General features: G+C 39.6%; 1 long non-coding RNA gene across 1 annotated transcript; it reads right to left on the bottom strand.

The window, feature by feature from the left end:
• Positions 1–11,048: 11,048 nt before the first annotated feature.
• On the bottom strand, positions 11,049–12,233 carry LOC139127742 (uncharacterized). Its single transcript, XR_011551105.1, has 2 exons — positions 11,981–12,233; positions 11,049–11,209 (listed from the first exon to the last, which is right to left on the bottom strand). It is a non-coding gene; the product is annotated as an uncharacterized lncRNA (long non-coding RNA).
• Between the last annotated feature and the right edge of the window lie 2,589 nt (positions 12,234–14,822).

Below are 14,822 nucleotides of genomic sequence, written 5' to 3'. Positions count from 1 at the left end.
GAAGCCGATCAAACACTGGTCAAAGTTTTTCCAGAAAAACCTATCATAGCATACAAAAGGAATAAAAACTTAAGAGACATCCTCGTTCAGGCACAAATCAAGCACGAGGATAAAATAAACACGAACGGTCTGACCAACAAACCACTCAAAGTTCAGACCACAACATATCCATACTAGCATCTCTAGTTGATGAACAATCGCTACTATCAAATTAACATGTGGGATAAATAGCTCCAACACATAACCAGTTCTTTCCCGGGGACCCAGATCTCATAACCAGGGTCAAAGCACTATCGATTCACCGGTGTCTCGCCATGTTTCGCCATATCATTAAACCACATTGATCGAATCAATATACCGCATCACTATCAAAGGTAGAAAACGATGTGTAAAGTTGCTCTCATTTTCCTATCTATAGAAACAGACTTCAAGATACATAAAACAATTTATAAATTCTAAAATTCTGAGAAAAAAATATACTAAAGAACTGTAGTTGTAGTTAACATAAAATTATTCTCGTTTGTAGAGGCCATCTCATCTGTGGTGAATGTATAATGCCCACTGTAACAAGTACTAGAAAACGGCATTCATAGGTGAAATTTTTAGACGAAGTTTCGCCAAGGGTCTATTGAAAAGTGTACCATTTCCAGTAAAATAGCTCTGTGAAGTTAAAAATTGGTATACACAATCAATTGTTAATGAAAAAGACACTGCTGAAATTTGATCGGTGTTCAAGACCGGAAGACCATTTACTAGCCCCGTTTCTCCTTCATAGACAGACCCAAATCGTGTTATGCAACAGAAACTACTCAGTATACACATCGACAATCTTTTGAAGGTAGGTTTATTTTTACATGACAAACTGTTTATATCAGAAACAAATTCCTAAAAAACACATATTACCTATAACATTCACTCAGGTCCGCGGTATAGCGTGAATGTAGGCATGTTTAGGCGACCCATGCTTGTGTGACCCCTGCGTACTACTGTGACCTTTGTTTTGAAATGAAAACGAGGCTATTTTTCTGAGGCGCTGTTCAAATTACACCCCCAGCATTCAGACTGTGTAGGCAATAAAAAAGGTCTGGCTTTATCTACAATTTACTATATTCTTACAAAAATACAGGAACACTGGCCTTGCATGTGTTTGAAAATCGATTTCGGGACGTCCCTGAACGAAAGCTCGCCCGGACGTAGAATTACTACCAAAAGCCGTGGACGACAGCTGGCAGCTAGTACTACAGGCTGGCTGACAGTTTGAACGTGATTCCCCGCCAGCAGCAACAACCATTCATGCTGTATTTCAACTTAATAATGAGCTAATACACTGAAACTGTCGGAAAACCGAAACCTTGTGTGCATTCTCCGTACAGAATTTCGTTACACATGTTGGATAAAAGAACATCGAGGCCTTGAAGTTTTTGGCAATCCCCCACTGTCACTCTATGCCTGGGTATTTGGGTCGGGCGGCAAAACCAGATCTGGTTTTGCTACGTACGTACTGTACTGCAGCTATCTAAGAATATGCATCTACCGTAATTTCGTCAGCAAGTTGGCAAATTAGAAATTTAGTGACTTTGAATTTCATTCAAGGAAACACTGCAGCACTGTCGGTTTAGATCGGAAATATTGCCGAAGTAGGCTAACTGCTCAAGGTCAGATGACCCCATGCGATGGATGTAAGCTTAAAGTGTGAAAAAGGTTCATATACAACAACTAGAAATGAGACGCACATTGTAAACCTCGACGTAAGTTGATAACTGTATACTAAAATAAGAGTTAGAAATGACAGCATTAATTATGGCGTCTAGTACATGACGGGCGTCTGTCACAGTACCTACCATTTTCTCTCCCGCACATTTTCTTCAATTTTGAAAGTCTGTCAAATCGGGTTGCTTCAACCGTGATAGGTTCCCTGGTCAATGAAATTTAACTCAGCAATGCAACAAGACTACACATGGGCAAAAGCAATGTAACTTTATTCATAGAAAGTACATGTAAATCCTTTTATATTGAATAGTTACTATCGCGACGTTCACGCAAAATGAACGGCCTCTGCTAGTGGTGGTACATGGTGTTTTGTCTCTGACTGCGCACTCCACTGTTTTTTATAAACAAACTGCACAATGATCTGATGTACTTTGCGATACTACGACGGCTAATCACTTGGCAATATTTCATAGGGATATTCAAAACGGTGGTGACAGTCCGACTTCGGTGCTCAAGACTTGAAGTTATTGTTGCTACGATTCGCGACTTTCTCTACTGTGAACTTCACCGATAACGGCATTGACGTCTCTTAAAAAAACTTACATCTTCATCCCCATAATCCGATGTCGTATTTGGGCAATCATTTGTATATAGGCCTAACTGCAGTGTTTTCTCTGCATGTTCTTTAAAGGGGGCATTTTGTGCCCCACCTATCAAAATTAGGGGGCAGTTTTGAGATTTCAGGGGGCAGTTATAATGTTAATCAATGACATACAAAAAAATCTTTTAACTCGGTATTTTTTATTTCTTTCCAACAGGGTTAAGTGGTTGTAGTGATAGAATGTGGTACTAGTCTATGTCTGTTTGGCTGTCTGCATGAAAGTCTTTGTTCTTTTTTATGAGAAAGGGACTCATGCAGACAGTCATATATAAATAGACACTAGCATAAGACCCTGTTCAGAATGATATCACATTATATGAAAGGTGAAAGTTGGGAAAATTCTCCCCACCCCAACATGTGTTAATATATGATCTGTAGTTATTAAGTCCCCGCAAGCGGGGACTTTATGGGTTAGGTCATGTCCGTCCCGGCGTCCTTCCGTCCGTGCACCTGTCATCAACGATTTCTGTGGCATCTGTGAAGCGATCGTTTTGTAACTGGGCATAAATGTAGTACCATATGGTCTCTTGATGCACAGTCCTTATTATCTCAAAATAATTCAATTTAGTCACCAAAATTACTCTTGATGTCTTTTATTCAGACTTTTTTTCTCTGAATCCGAATCTGAAGCCAATGTTTGGATCATGTAAATACACTGATGACGTAAATCACCGGACTGTACGATTATTTATGGGGGAGACGCTAGCAAGGTTGCAGTCGATTCCAAAAGGTATTTCGCAGGACTGGTGACGGTTTCGGTTGGTCAGTTTTAGGAGTTTTAGGCGTCAAGCGTTGTCTGTCGTGATGAACGAGAGCCACAGAAAGCTTTAGTAATTTGCAAAAAATGTCATCTCGTCAGTTTTAAACGTCATCGTTTACAAGCACTACAGTTGTTTATGCGGGCTCCCGTAAAATAATGGTATGGTCAGACGATTTGAATCGCTGGTGATCACATGCAGTGAACACGTGCTCTGAAATGTGGCTGTTTGACAAAGTTATCTATCTGTTTGGGATCAGACGGTTCGTCATGACGGGACGAAAAAATGAAGGCGGCGTACGACGTCGACTGCATTGGCCACGAATGATGCCGTCCGCAAAGTAATGCAGTACCGAAAAACCGTCATTAATATTCAACTTTTTGCGCTACTCGGAAGTTGAAAGAACGGCTAGTACGGGATCGAAATAAAATACTCGAGAAAGAACGTCGACTTTCAAAGTCTGAAGGAGCCATGCTCTGCCCGATGGCTATCCCTTGGTGGAGCGTAACGTTGCGAAGGCCCGCGCTGTTTTTGGAGTTTGGTGATGAATGCCGCAAATAACAACGTTGCAGACGGCTTGCTGAAGCAAACAATATTCGTTCGTATAGCCATGACATGCATGTTGATGATGCCGATCATTGACCAATGTAATTTTGTCTTTCTCATAGTCAGGATGCAAACCTTTCGATAATACAACCAATGATACAGTCGACCATCGCAGAATTACGGACAGTGTTAGATGTAAAGGAATCATGAATGCAACCTTTCGATAATACAACCAATGATACAGTCGACCATCGCAGAATTACGGACAGTGTTAGATGTAAGGAATCATGAACGCGAGTTCAGAGAAGAAATCGAAGCCAACCACACGACCTGACATATGCTAATGAGAGCTGCGTCATCCGCTTTGCCTGTGCAAACTCGCGTCGACGCTTCATCGCGCCGAACATTTGATACAGCGAACGGAGGAGCGATTTCTTGCCAACTGTACTACATGTACTAATATCCTATTGTGTCTTGACAAAGTCATAAATGCAATAAATACCCAGAGATTGACAATGAACTCCGTGACTACGGTATCGAGGCACTTGAAACTTCATCGATCATCTTGGATCAGACTACGTAAACCGTGAGCACTCACGGCAACGCGTTTAGAAACGACTTCAGACAAGCGAAGTTTACGCTGAGAACTCGGAGTCATGTCGTTTGCTAATTCAAGAATATGCGGAAAGGTTTCCTGCAGTTCGACAATTGACATGTATTGCAGTAGTAATTCCTGTATCCTTGGTTGCATGCGAAAAGGGCTTCACCTGCTAAAACAGGAGCCCATAGTAGATTTTCCGACGGCAATGTAGATAATTTGATGTTGCTCTCAATGGAAGGGCCGTGTGTTGCCGATTTCCCGTAACGGCAGAGCAAGGGAGATATTTGCCTCGAGGGCTCACAGAAACCCTAGGAATTCTTAGATGTTGAATGTTATTGACATGATGCTCAGAATTCAACATTAACACAATTATCAGTAGTTTACAGCTACTAAACATTCCAAACAATGTAAACAGCGGGGACTGTGTCATCTTTCGATGACTTGTTGTAAACTGTAAACTACACAAGTCGCTCAGGAAGTCACTGACAAATAATTCATTCTTTGCCCTTTGAACCCAATTCAGATCCATGTAAGGACTAAATAATGACATCATCTATGTAGCACGGCATGCAACGGAAATTTGCATATGATTAGAGCGACCTTTCGATGAAACCGGGTCAACAACTATATCGTGAGGTCTGGTTCGCTGGATGGAAGGGAGAGAGAAACCTGCATTTTTTCCTCAACACACGATGTTTTTTGTGACAGGTTATGTGCCACCACGTGACAGAAATGACAGACTTCGGAATTTTTTGAGGGTATTTTGCGGGAAAATAAAGACTTATGTTTATAGTTTGAAAGTGATTTGAAGTTGAAACGGCGATTCAAATGGGTCGCCCCGGAGCATCGCGTTGACTGCACCTGCCACTCTGAATGAAAGCTCGATCAATATCGTCATCTGTGTTGAGGTTTTCTCTGTCAAAAACACTCAAGATGAGGAATTTTAAAAAGATTTTTACCAAATCTTCATATAATATGTTATTTTGGAGCGATCAATGAATGTTTATGTGAGGTAAACTTTGATACCGCGGTATTGCTCCCTAATGGCAGCCGGTCACAGGAGTCTTGACAAAAATGTACAACACTCCAAGTTCCGAACTGTTGACCTCACGTCATATTCCTACATCTACAACTAATTATTTTGTCTAAATAAACCAGGAGCTTGCAATGATGGGGATTGAAAATGAGACACATTGATACGATGGTTGGAAAATGAGAGTTCAAGAGATGGTCGTTTTTTTATCGATGTCGAGGATTGATAATGAGACACACGATGCGGGCGTCAGGAAATGAAAGAAAGTGCTAGAAAGATTTTGACAAGCTCTACTTTACTTGAAAAATTACACCATCGCCAAACTTGCCATTTCGAATATACAACTGATGGGTCGTGTAAATGAACACAACCAAGCTGAATACGGCATGGCCTGTCATACCGCAGTACTTCAACACAATGCCAATGGTCGTCAAAAAGAACGATGTCGCTTCTGGTTTCAACATGTCTAGAAGAACCATAGGGGGTCCAATCTCCGATGATGACGATGATGATGATTAAATATTTAAAAATGAAGATAAATAAACATATATTTGGACTCAGTAAATTTGTTGTTATTGTTGTTGTTATTGTTGTTGTCGTTGTTGATACTATTTGCAGAAAGAACAAAGTATGCGCTGCAAATTTCAACACAGCCTAACTATACATGTGCGTCGCAAATTCAATACAGCTAACTATACATGTGCGTTGCAAATTCAATACAGCCTAACTATACATGTGCGTTGCTGCCTAACTATACATGTGCGTTGCAAATTCAATACAGCCTAACTATACATGTGCGTTGCTGCCTAACTATACATGTGCGTTGCAAATTCAATACAGCCTAACTATACATGTGCGTTGCTGCCTAACTATACATGTGCGTTGCAAATTCAATACAGCCTAACATTACCCAAGGGGTGTCACTTCATTGCCACACACTTTTTTTCGATCGCCAAAATGCACCTAGCATGCATCGAAATCGGTAAAATTCGACGTAGGGTCAAAGCACATTAGTCCTTCTCAATAATACTCCAACATTTTTACCTCTTACCGATGAAAAGTCGAGAAATCAGCAAGTTTTTCAGCGTATCTGGACGTCTCTTACATTTCAGATTTAAAAGGCGCGGCAGTTTATTGAGTCACGTGGGCGCTTTTCAAATCGAACCAATAGCAGAGATCGCCAAAATGCACCCAGCAAGCATCGAGAGCGGTAAAATTCGATGTAGGGTCAGAGCCCGTACTGAACGAATGGGCCCAGCGTGAAAACCCGGCAGTAACGTAAGTTTCTCACGTCTTTGGAAGACTATGGGTGACACTGTCTGCGTGCGTCTGCATACAAAATTCTGGTAACTTTAACAGTTCCAGTTCACCCGCAGCAAGAGATCGTTCTTTCCAAAGATGTGAGAAACTTACGTTGCCTCCGGTTTTCACGCTGGTCCATTCAGCTCTGCTATAGCGCTGTTCACGGTTACAGGTTTGTTACTAAATATAGCTGTACGCGCGCGACATCGGACAGGCAGCTTGAAATGCGGACAAATTTTATCAATGTTGCATGCGTGGCTGTTTTTTGCAGTTTGTACTCTGAGTCGTGAATATGTTTTTTTAGTATTTACTGTTACACTAGCAGTTGCCCACTGAGATGTATTTTCGTCGTTCTTGCATGCGTAATTTTCAAAAGCGTAATCTAAAAATGCGGACAAATATTTATTTTTGCATATTAATGAGAGAACAGTGACGTAAACTGTGAACTGCCCTATTGGTTCGATTTGAAAAGCGCCCACGTGACTCAATAAACTGCCTCGCCTTTTAAATCTGAAATGTAAGAGACGTCCAGATACGCTGAAAAACTTGCTGATTTCTCGACTTTTCATCGGTAAGAGGTAAAAATGTTGGAGTATTATTGAGAAGGACTAATGTGCTTTGACCCTACGTCGAATTTTACCGATTTCGATGCATGCTAGGTGCATTTTTGGCGATCGAAAAAAAGTGTGTGGCAATGAAGTGACACCCCTTGGGTAATGTTAGGCTGTATTGAATTTGCAACGCACATGTATAGTTAGGCAGCAACGCACATGTATAGTTAGGCTGTATTGAATTTGCAACGCACATGTATAGTTAGGCAGCAACGCACATGTATAGTTAGGCTGTATTGAATTTGCAACGCACATGTATAGTTAGGCTGTATTGAATTTGCGACGCACATGTATAGTTAGGCTGTGTTGAAATTTGCAGCGCATACTTTGTTCTTTTCTGCAAATAGTATCAACAACGACAACAACAATAACAACAACAATAACAACAAATTTACTGAGTCCAAATATATGTTTATTTATCTTCATTTTTAAATATTTAATCATCATCATCGTCATCATCGGAGATTGGACCCCCTATGGAAGAACGCGATGTTTTACTGTTGAACTGAAATAGATGCATTTCATTACTTGTACAAAAACTAAAGTAGTCGGTGTTTTTAGAATAACGCGTTCTCTTACCCTCCATGGTCACGGATTCACAATCACTGAATCATCGTTCACAACAGGTTGCCTTCGTAACTCTCCGAGATTTGCAATCAAATCATTGTTTGAGCCAATTTAAATGTCGGCGATGCATTTGACAAATAATTTACGTGAGCCACACAACAAATTTGCCTTCATCTTGTCGCTCCAGACAAAAAAAGGAAGTCTGGCCACAGTCAGTGATCGTAGTCTGGCTCATAGAAATTTACGGCGAACGAAGCTAAATAAATTGGAGGGCAATTAATACCAATTCATTTTTGTGGCATCGTAAAACGATCGATGGCGATCACTGTACACAAGACACATGCTAAGTTTACGTTGTTTGCTACAAAGTTGTACAGAGATTTGACCCTTCGACAAAGTGGTTCACAAGCTTTCCTTTGATGTGAAGGTGTGTAGATTTATATGCTTGAACTGCAAGTGCAACAAATTGTTGGCCAGTCTACAGTCCAGAAATTTACGTCTGAAAAGTTAGGTAGACACTTGTCTTACTCTAGCTGTGATATCGCAGCGGTACTTGTGGCGTGTATCGAACGCGATCGGTCATTGAGGTCATCGCCACAATGGCGATGACCTCAATGACCGATCGCGTTCGATACACGCCACAAGTACCGCTGCGATATCACAGCTAGTCTTACTCGTGCTCAGTGTAACCACACAGTGTGGCTGGGACAGTTATCGCTGGATAATTTACATGTCAACATAATGAGAATTTCCAGTTTGAGTAGCTCTGCATGGCAGGGCTGTGTTACCGGCGTTACACGGCCTCCCACCTCATGTGGTGGGAGGCCGTGTAACGCCGGTAACACACAGCCCTGCCATGCAGAGCTACAGTTTGAGATAATGAGCTATTGAGGGCAAACCTGTGTGGTCTGAGACGCGCCTCAGGCGTACCCAAGGCGCGCCTGAGACGAGCCTAAGGCGAGCCCGGATGGTGCGTTAGTTCTGCTTTGAACATATTTGTGAATACATAAACTGCCTTGCAGATTATTCTTAAAAACTATCACAGAAGTAGAAAAGGAAAAGAAACTAATCAAATTGCTGTAACATATTCACCCTCAGTGCCTGTAGGCCTATACTTAACCATTTTATCAATACATTCAGCTGTTTGTTATATCTTTATCGCTCTTCATGGGCCAAGGCATACTTTGGGGGCCAATGTCATCACTCTGTGCCAGTCTGTGTATATGTTAGTCTGTCTGACAGTGTCTGTATGTATGACATGTTTCATACAATTGTTGGCTTGTTTTGATAACTATGTGGGAGCGAACAGTGATATTGTCACTATTTTTAGCTCACATTTGGTATACCAATGTGAGGTAATCGTATAAGCTGAATCAGTTCATTTGCATGCCATTTGCATGTCTGTATGTATGTATGTATGTATGTATGTATGTATGTCCGTCCACATCAAAAACACCTAAAACGCAGCACCTACTGTCTTAGTATTTGATGTACAGGTGCACCTAGGGGTGGAGATGTGAATTTGTTCAAATGAACATGTCAGTGCCAAAAATATTCAAATTAGGGGGAAAAAGGAAAAACCCTGCAAATTGCTAAAACTTTGTAACCATTGGTCAGATTGGTTGAAACTTGGTGTGCAGGTTCCTTTAGGTATTCTAAATTAGGTGTGTACAACTGTGGATGATATTTGTGTGTTTGTATTTTTGGGTAATTTTGTTTTAGTTTTTAATGAAAAAATCTATTTTTCTGATATTGGTATCCATGTTCCTCAGGATGACCTCAGTCAAGTTTGTAAAAATTGTAGCGAATTTTTAGTATTTGTAATATTGGGGCAATTGTCCCAATTTTTCAGTGATCAATTTTTTTTCTCCAAAAACTACTCATCTGATGCCTTTGATATTTGGTATACAGGTTCATAAGGTTGATCAAATGTGATGTATTCAAATTCTAATGATATTTGGGATTTTGTATTTTTGGGCAATTTTTGTCATTTTGGTCAAAAAATGTATTTCTCAAAAACTACTCATTTGATATCTTTGATGTTTGGTATACAGGTTTGTAGGGTTTATCTTAATATGATGTATTGAAATCAGGATGAAATCTGCAATTTTGTATTTCTGGGGCAATTTTTGCTATTTTGGTCAAAACATTTGTTCCGCAAAATCTTTTTTAATAGGTTTGATATTGAGTAGAATTTTTCCTATCTATGATCTTAATTTAAAGAGGCACTCCCACTTGGTAACATTTTAAAACACATTTTTTTAATGCCAACAGTCAATATTTGACGTGGTGACTGCGCGCGGATCGCGAGATATCGATAAAAACATGTCCTCAAAAAAGTTAAATTTTGAATTCCGGTGGCCCACCTGAATTCAGCTTCCGAACATAGAACGTTCGGCACTAGGCCATTGTCAACTATGGAGTACAAGTCTACCCTGACACTGCTGTACGCCACAGCAGTACCACTCGCATCTGTGAGCGGTCATGTCCCATGGGAGAAAGCCGAGTCTTACTGACTCGGCAAAAAAACGAAAAACAAAGTTTGTTGATTCCACCAGAATTCGCATAGGTGACTAGCACAGATAGACCAGTGTTTGATCTAGGACTTCAAAAATAGGGGCCATCGTGGGCCCACTCCCTTGAAAAAAAGGGGCCATTGGCAAAAAAAGGGGGCCATGCTGGGCCCCTTGCAATTTTTAAAGAGGGCCCTTGTTGATCCCAACCAGCGGATAAAAAGTGGTCCCTCTGAATTATTAATCAAATTAAAATTGCAATTAATTGTTTTTAAAAGGCTTATAATGGACAGATTGGGTTGCCAGGCAACATTTGCCAAGACAGATTCCACTGTGTGCTGAAGGAATTGACAAAAAGTTGCAGTAGCTGTAACTGTTGATATTTTTCTTTCTGTGTGTCATCCAACAACGGCAGTTTTCTATTGAGCTTGAAGTTATTTGACTAGCATTCAGTTTGTCAATTACGTTTTAGTTATTCACGTTTTAGTTGTAAAGTAAACCCTTATTGTTCACAATTTAATTTAGATTCAATTGTCAACAATACCACTGCTAGAAATAGAGTGGATACACAGACCTTTTTTAAGAATTACAAAAACCATTTTGATACTCAGAATAAAAACACTGAAAGCAGCCTATTAAAAGTGACAGCTACTGTCCCTTTAATCAAATAATATGAAGTTACTGCAGTGACTGGCAGTTCACCCGCAAGAAGGATCTCTACAAAAAGACAGACGTACAGGTAAGTCAACATTTAATAACACACTTTTATTCGTTTTTTTTTCAAATTTTGACCATTTTCTCAACTCAATACTGATGATTATGCATATGTTTTATTGCAGACATGTACCATCAGCTACCATTCATCATGTCCATAGTACAGCCAGTGCCATTGTGACAGCCACTTCACCTGAGAGAAGAAAATATGATTTTTTTATTGAGCTGTAAACACTGAAATGCCAAATCTGATTTTAATAAAAAATTCATCCTGACATGTACCATTTCTGAATCAATTTAAGTAAAGAGTAAAGGAATAAAGTAAAAAGAAGGGGGTAAATAAATTAAAAAAATAAACTATTAAAATGTTAAATACTAGATTTTGGTATCCAGAGAAATAATAAACTTAGATTTGAGAGTGTGTCCTTTATCTTATAAGCTTATTTCTTCAAAATTTCAAGTTTAGAGTAAAGGACTAAAATAAAATTTGGGGGTTCACGTAAATAAGTGGAAAAAAATAAATTATCAAACCTGTAAAATACTAGATTTACGTATACTAGAGAAAAATTAAACTGAGACAAAAACACTCACTCTCTTCTCTATTTGTTTGATGACAGAAATATGAAATATCTAAACCGTTTTTGTACGACTGGAAACCCAACGTGGCTACCACGCTGGTATGCGAATCACTGCCAAACAAAAAATAAACAAGTGACTTGTCCTCGGAAACTCGCAGCCAGTTTACAAACATAACCATTCCCTACCACTCGGATATTTTGATCACCCCAAGAAATGTCAGAAATTAGCGTCCACAACACCATGCACTGAATACCAGTCCCGGCCACTCCATCATGTAAAATAGTAGCACTGCTTGCTACTTGATCATAACGTACTACAGTCTAAGCTTACATATGGTAGCCTTACATATCGAAGTCAACGGTAAAATTCCCAAAATTGTATTCACCTGCGGGGTGCGGTTGTGTTGCCAACCGGTAGCATCAGTCTGCGTGTCAGTTTCTGACACTTCCATCGATGTAGCTCCTTCATCGTAGGGCGTGGGTGAGGAGACAACCCGACGGCTTTCAGATATAGCCACGGCATAGTAACCATCGTACCGCTGGCATCGTACCGCTGGCATAGCTACACATGGCTGGCCTTCTGCACACGTCCGTCAAAAACGTCATCCCAACTTACGTCATTGTCGCAAAATGTCGTGATTGAACATATACCACGTTACGGTAAATCCTCATGTTGCCGTAGAGCATGGGCGTAAAAACTAGTGGCCTGGCAGAAACAAACTACCAGGCGCCGGTCTTGAAATATTGCGCCCGAAATGGCGCCATGGCCCGTGAAAATAGCGCCATAGCTGATTTTTTTTGCGCAAAATGCGTAATGGCGCACTCTAGATCAAACACTGCAGATAGGTGTGGTTGATACATAGTATGCATAGTGGCCGCCGCTTGGTGTGCGGGCATACCACACGCGGCGGCCGCTATGTATCGAACCACGCGTAACTGTGTGGCAGATGACAAAATGTAGTCAACAGAGGCAACTATATTTTACATGTAAAAACTGATATCTATGTTGTATTGTTTAAAAATTTAATACAACTGATAATGAAAACGACAAAAACTAAGGAGAAGTTTTAAACAAGAATTACCAGAGGTAAAGGCATTGATAATGATGTATATAAAGTCCTCGCAGTAGGAGGTAATTTAATTGCGTCATTGAAACGTTTTTGGACTCCTTAGAATATCGTCAATCAGCACAACAACACACTTTCGGGGGATTTCGGGTCATAACCAGAAACGATCGTAAAACTTCGGGATGTGAAAAATACACTCGGGAAATGACATGTTTTTATCGATATCTCGCGATCCGCGCAGAGTTGCCACGTCAAATATCAACCGTTGGCATTAAAAAAATGTGTTTAAAAATGTTACCAAGTGGGAGTGCCTCTTTAATATGTTCGAATTATATCTTCTTCAATTACATATTTTTGCAGCTATATTTGCCATTTTGGTCTGGCTGACCTGAGGTGTGTCGTCAAAGATTTCCTCCTTCATCAACATGTGTCGCAAATGTTATTGTCTACATACACGAAGGAGCTCTATCAGCTGCCAGTTGGCTTGTTTTAAATTTTCAGAGAAACGTCTTCAATTTCCTATTTTTATGAAGCTTCCTAATTTTTTTATGGAAAAAACTTACAGAAATAGTCCACAGTATTGGTTCCATAACTTATTCATGTTGTGTTGACATGAAGAAAATTAATAAATATTTGTAAAAAGATTTTCTGATTTTTGGCGATTTTATACCTACAGGAACTAAGAATACGTGTGGTGATTTTGTGAGCATTTCATATGGTAAACTGTATTTGGTGTTAAAATGTGGTAAAAGAATCATAAGAAATCACAGCTGAAGGTGATTTTAGCAGGCTTGGTTTCCAACAAATATTCCAAACTTTTTTCAATGTTTGAGAGAGTATCAGGGTTATAAATAGCTCTTACACTTCCTGTCATTGTATGTCTTTAAATAAACATTGTTGATATAAAAGGGTGGACCATTTGATATCCCGAAAGGGGATCTGGAAGATTTTCAGAAAAAAAAAAGATTCCAAGCAAATGTCAGTGAAAAACGAATCTGCCATAAAAGGCTTGACTAAAAGAACAGGTCGAAGAGTGGAAAAAATACTGTACAGTGGATCAGGTAGAAAATAATGCTACCTCATCGATCATCAGACCCCCCTCGGATATGAAATGGTCCACCCCCATGTGTCTTTGTGCACGCGTTTTACAATGCACTGCATCTCAGTTGAAGATTCCAAATCAGGTCAGGATTTGAAAGGAATAGTCAAGTTCACCACAGTTACATGTACAAGGAAAATTGAAGTTGATCTCAGTGCCATCACCCTTGAGACATATTGGTTTTATAAGTTATTCCAAAAGTGGATGCACCAGTTGCACTGGAAGAAAACAATGTTTACTTTTCCCTGTAGGGTTTTTGAGTTGATGGTTGTATGTTGAAATCTCTCTGTGTATCTGGTGTATGAGCAAAATGTAAACATTGGTTGCATGTTGTTAAGCATTTCAGTCAAGGTTATCTGTTGTTCATGAAAATCAAGAAAAGGTAGCTGCTTGCCTGTATTTGCCAACACATAACTGTCTTGCGTGTTGATTGTCTTAAATATTATCACATACTAAGTAGAAAGAGGACAAGAAACTAATCAAATTGATGTATAATATTCACCCTGAGTGCCTGTATATATAACTTTTATCATTACATCAAGCTGTTTGTTATATATCGGTATTTATCACTCTTCATGGGCCAAAGCACACTAAGAAGCACACTAAGAATTTTTTGTCAAAAAATGTGTTTCTCAAAAAGTACTGGTCTAACAGCTCTGAAATTTGGTATACAGGTTTCTATAAATGAACTAAATTTGGTCTTTTTGAAATTATGATGAAATCTGCAATTTTTATTTTTGGGGCAATTGTTGCCATTTTTGGTCAGGAAATTATGAACTGAACGTGCTCACGTGTTTTACAACAGGTTCATTAATAGTAGTGCCCTTCACAGAAAAATGAGATATATGTTATCACTATATGTAGCAGGTTTATTTCAACTTCGCACATTACTCTCAAAGTTTAATCACTAATTACAAAACTTTATTTAATATGCAAATGAGCTGTTCATTAACTGGACACTGATCAATGCTTTATGGGACAATTAGATATCCATCAGATCAACATTTGTAGCACGTTTATTAGTCCCCACGGACACCGTCCGGGGGGACTTATAGGTTTGGT

This window comes from Ptychodera flava, unplaced genomic scaffold (assembly GCF_041260155.1).
Source record: "Ptychodera flava strain L36383 unplaced genomic scaffold, AS_Pfla_20210202 Scaffold_35__1_contigs__length_1935909_pilon, whole genome shotgun sequence".
In the NCBI taxonomy this organism is placed as follows: domain Eukaryota; kingdom Metazoa; phylum Hemichordata; class Enteropneusta; family Ptychoderidae; genus Ptychodera; species Ptychodera flava.
Note: the sequence above shows the minus strand (reverse complement) of the source record. Positions and strands in the feature narration are given on the sequence as shown.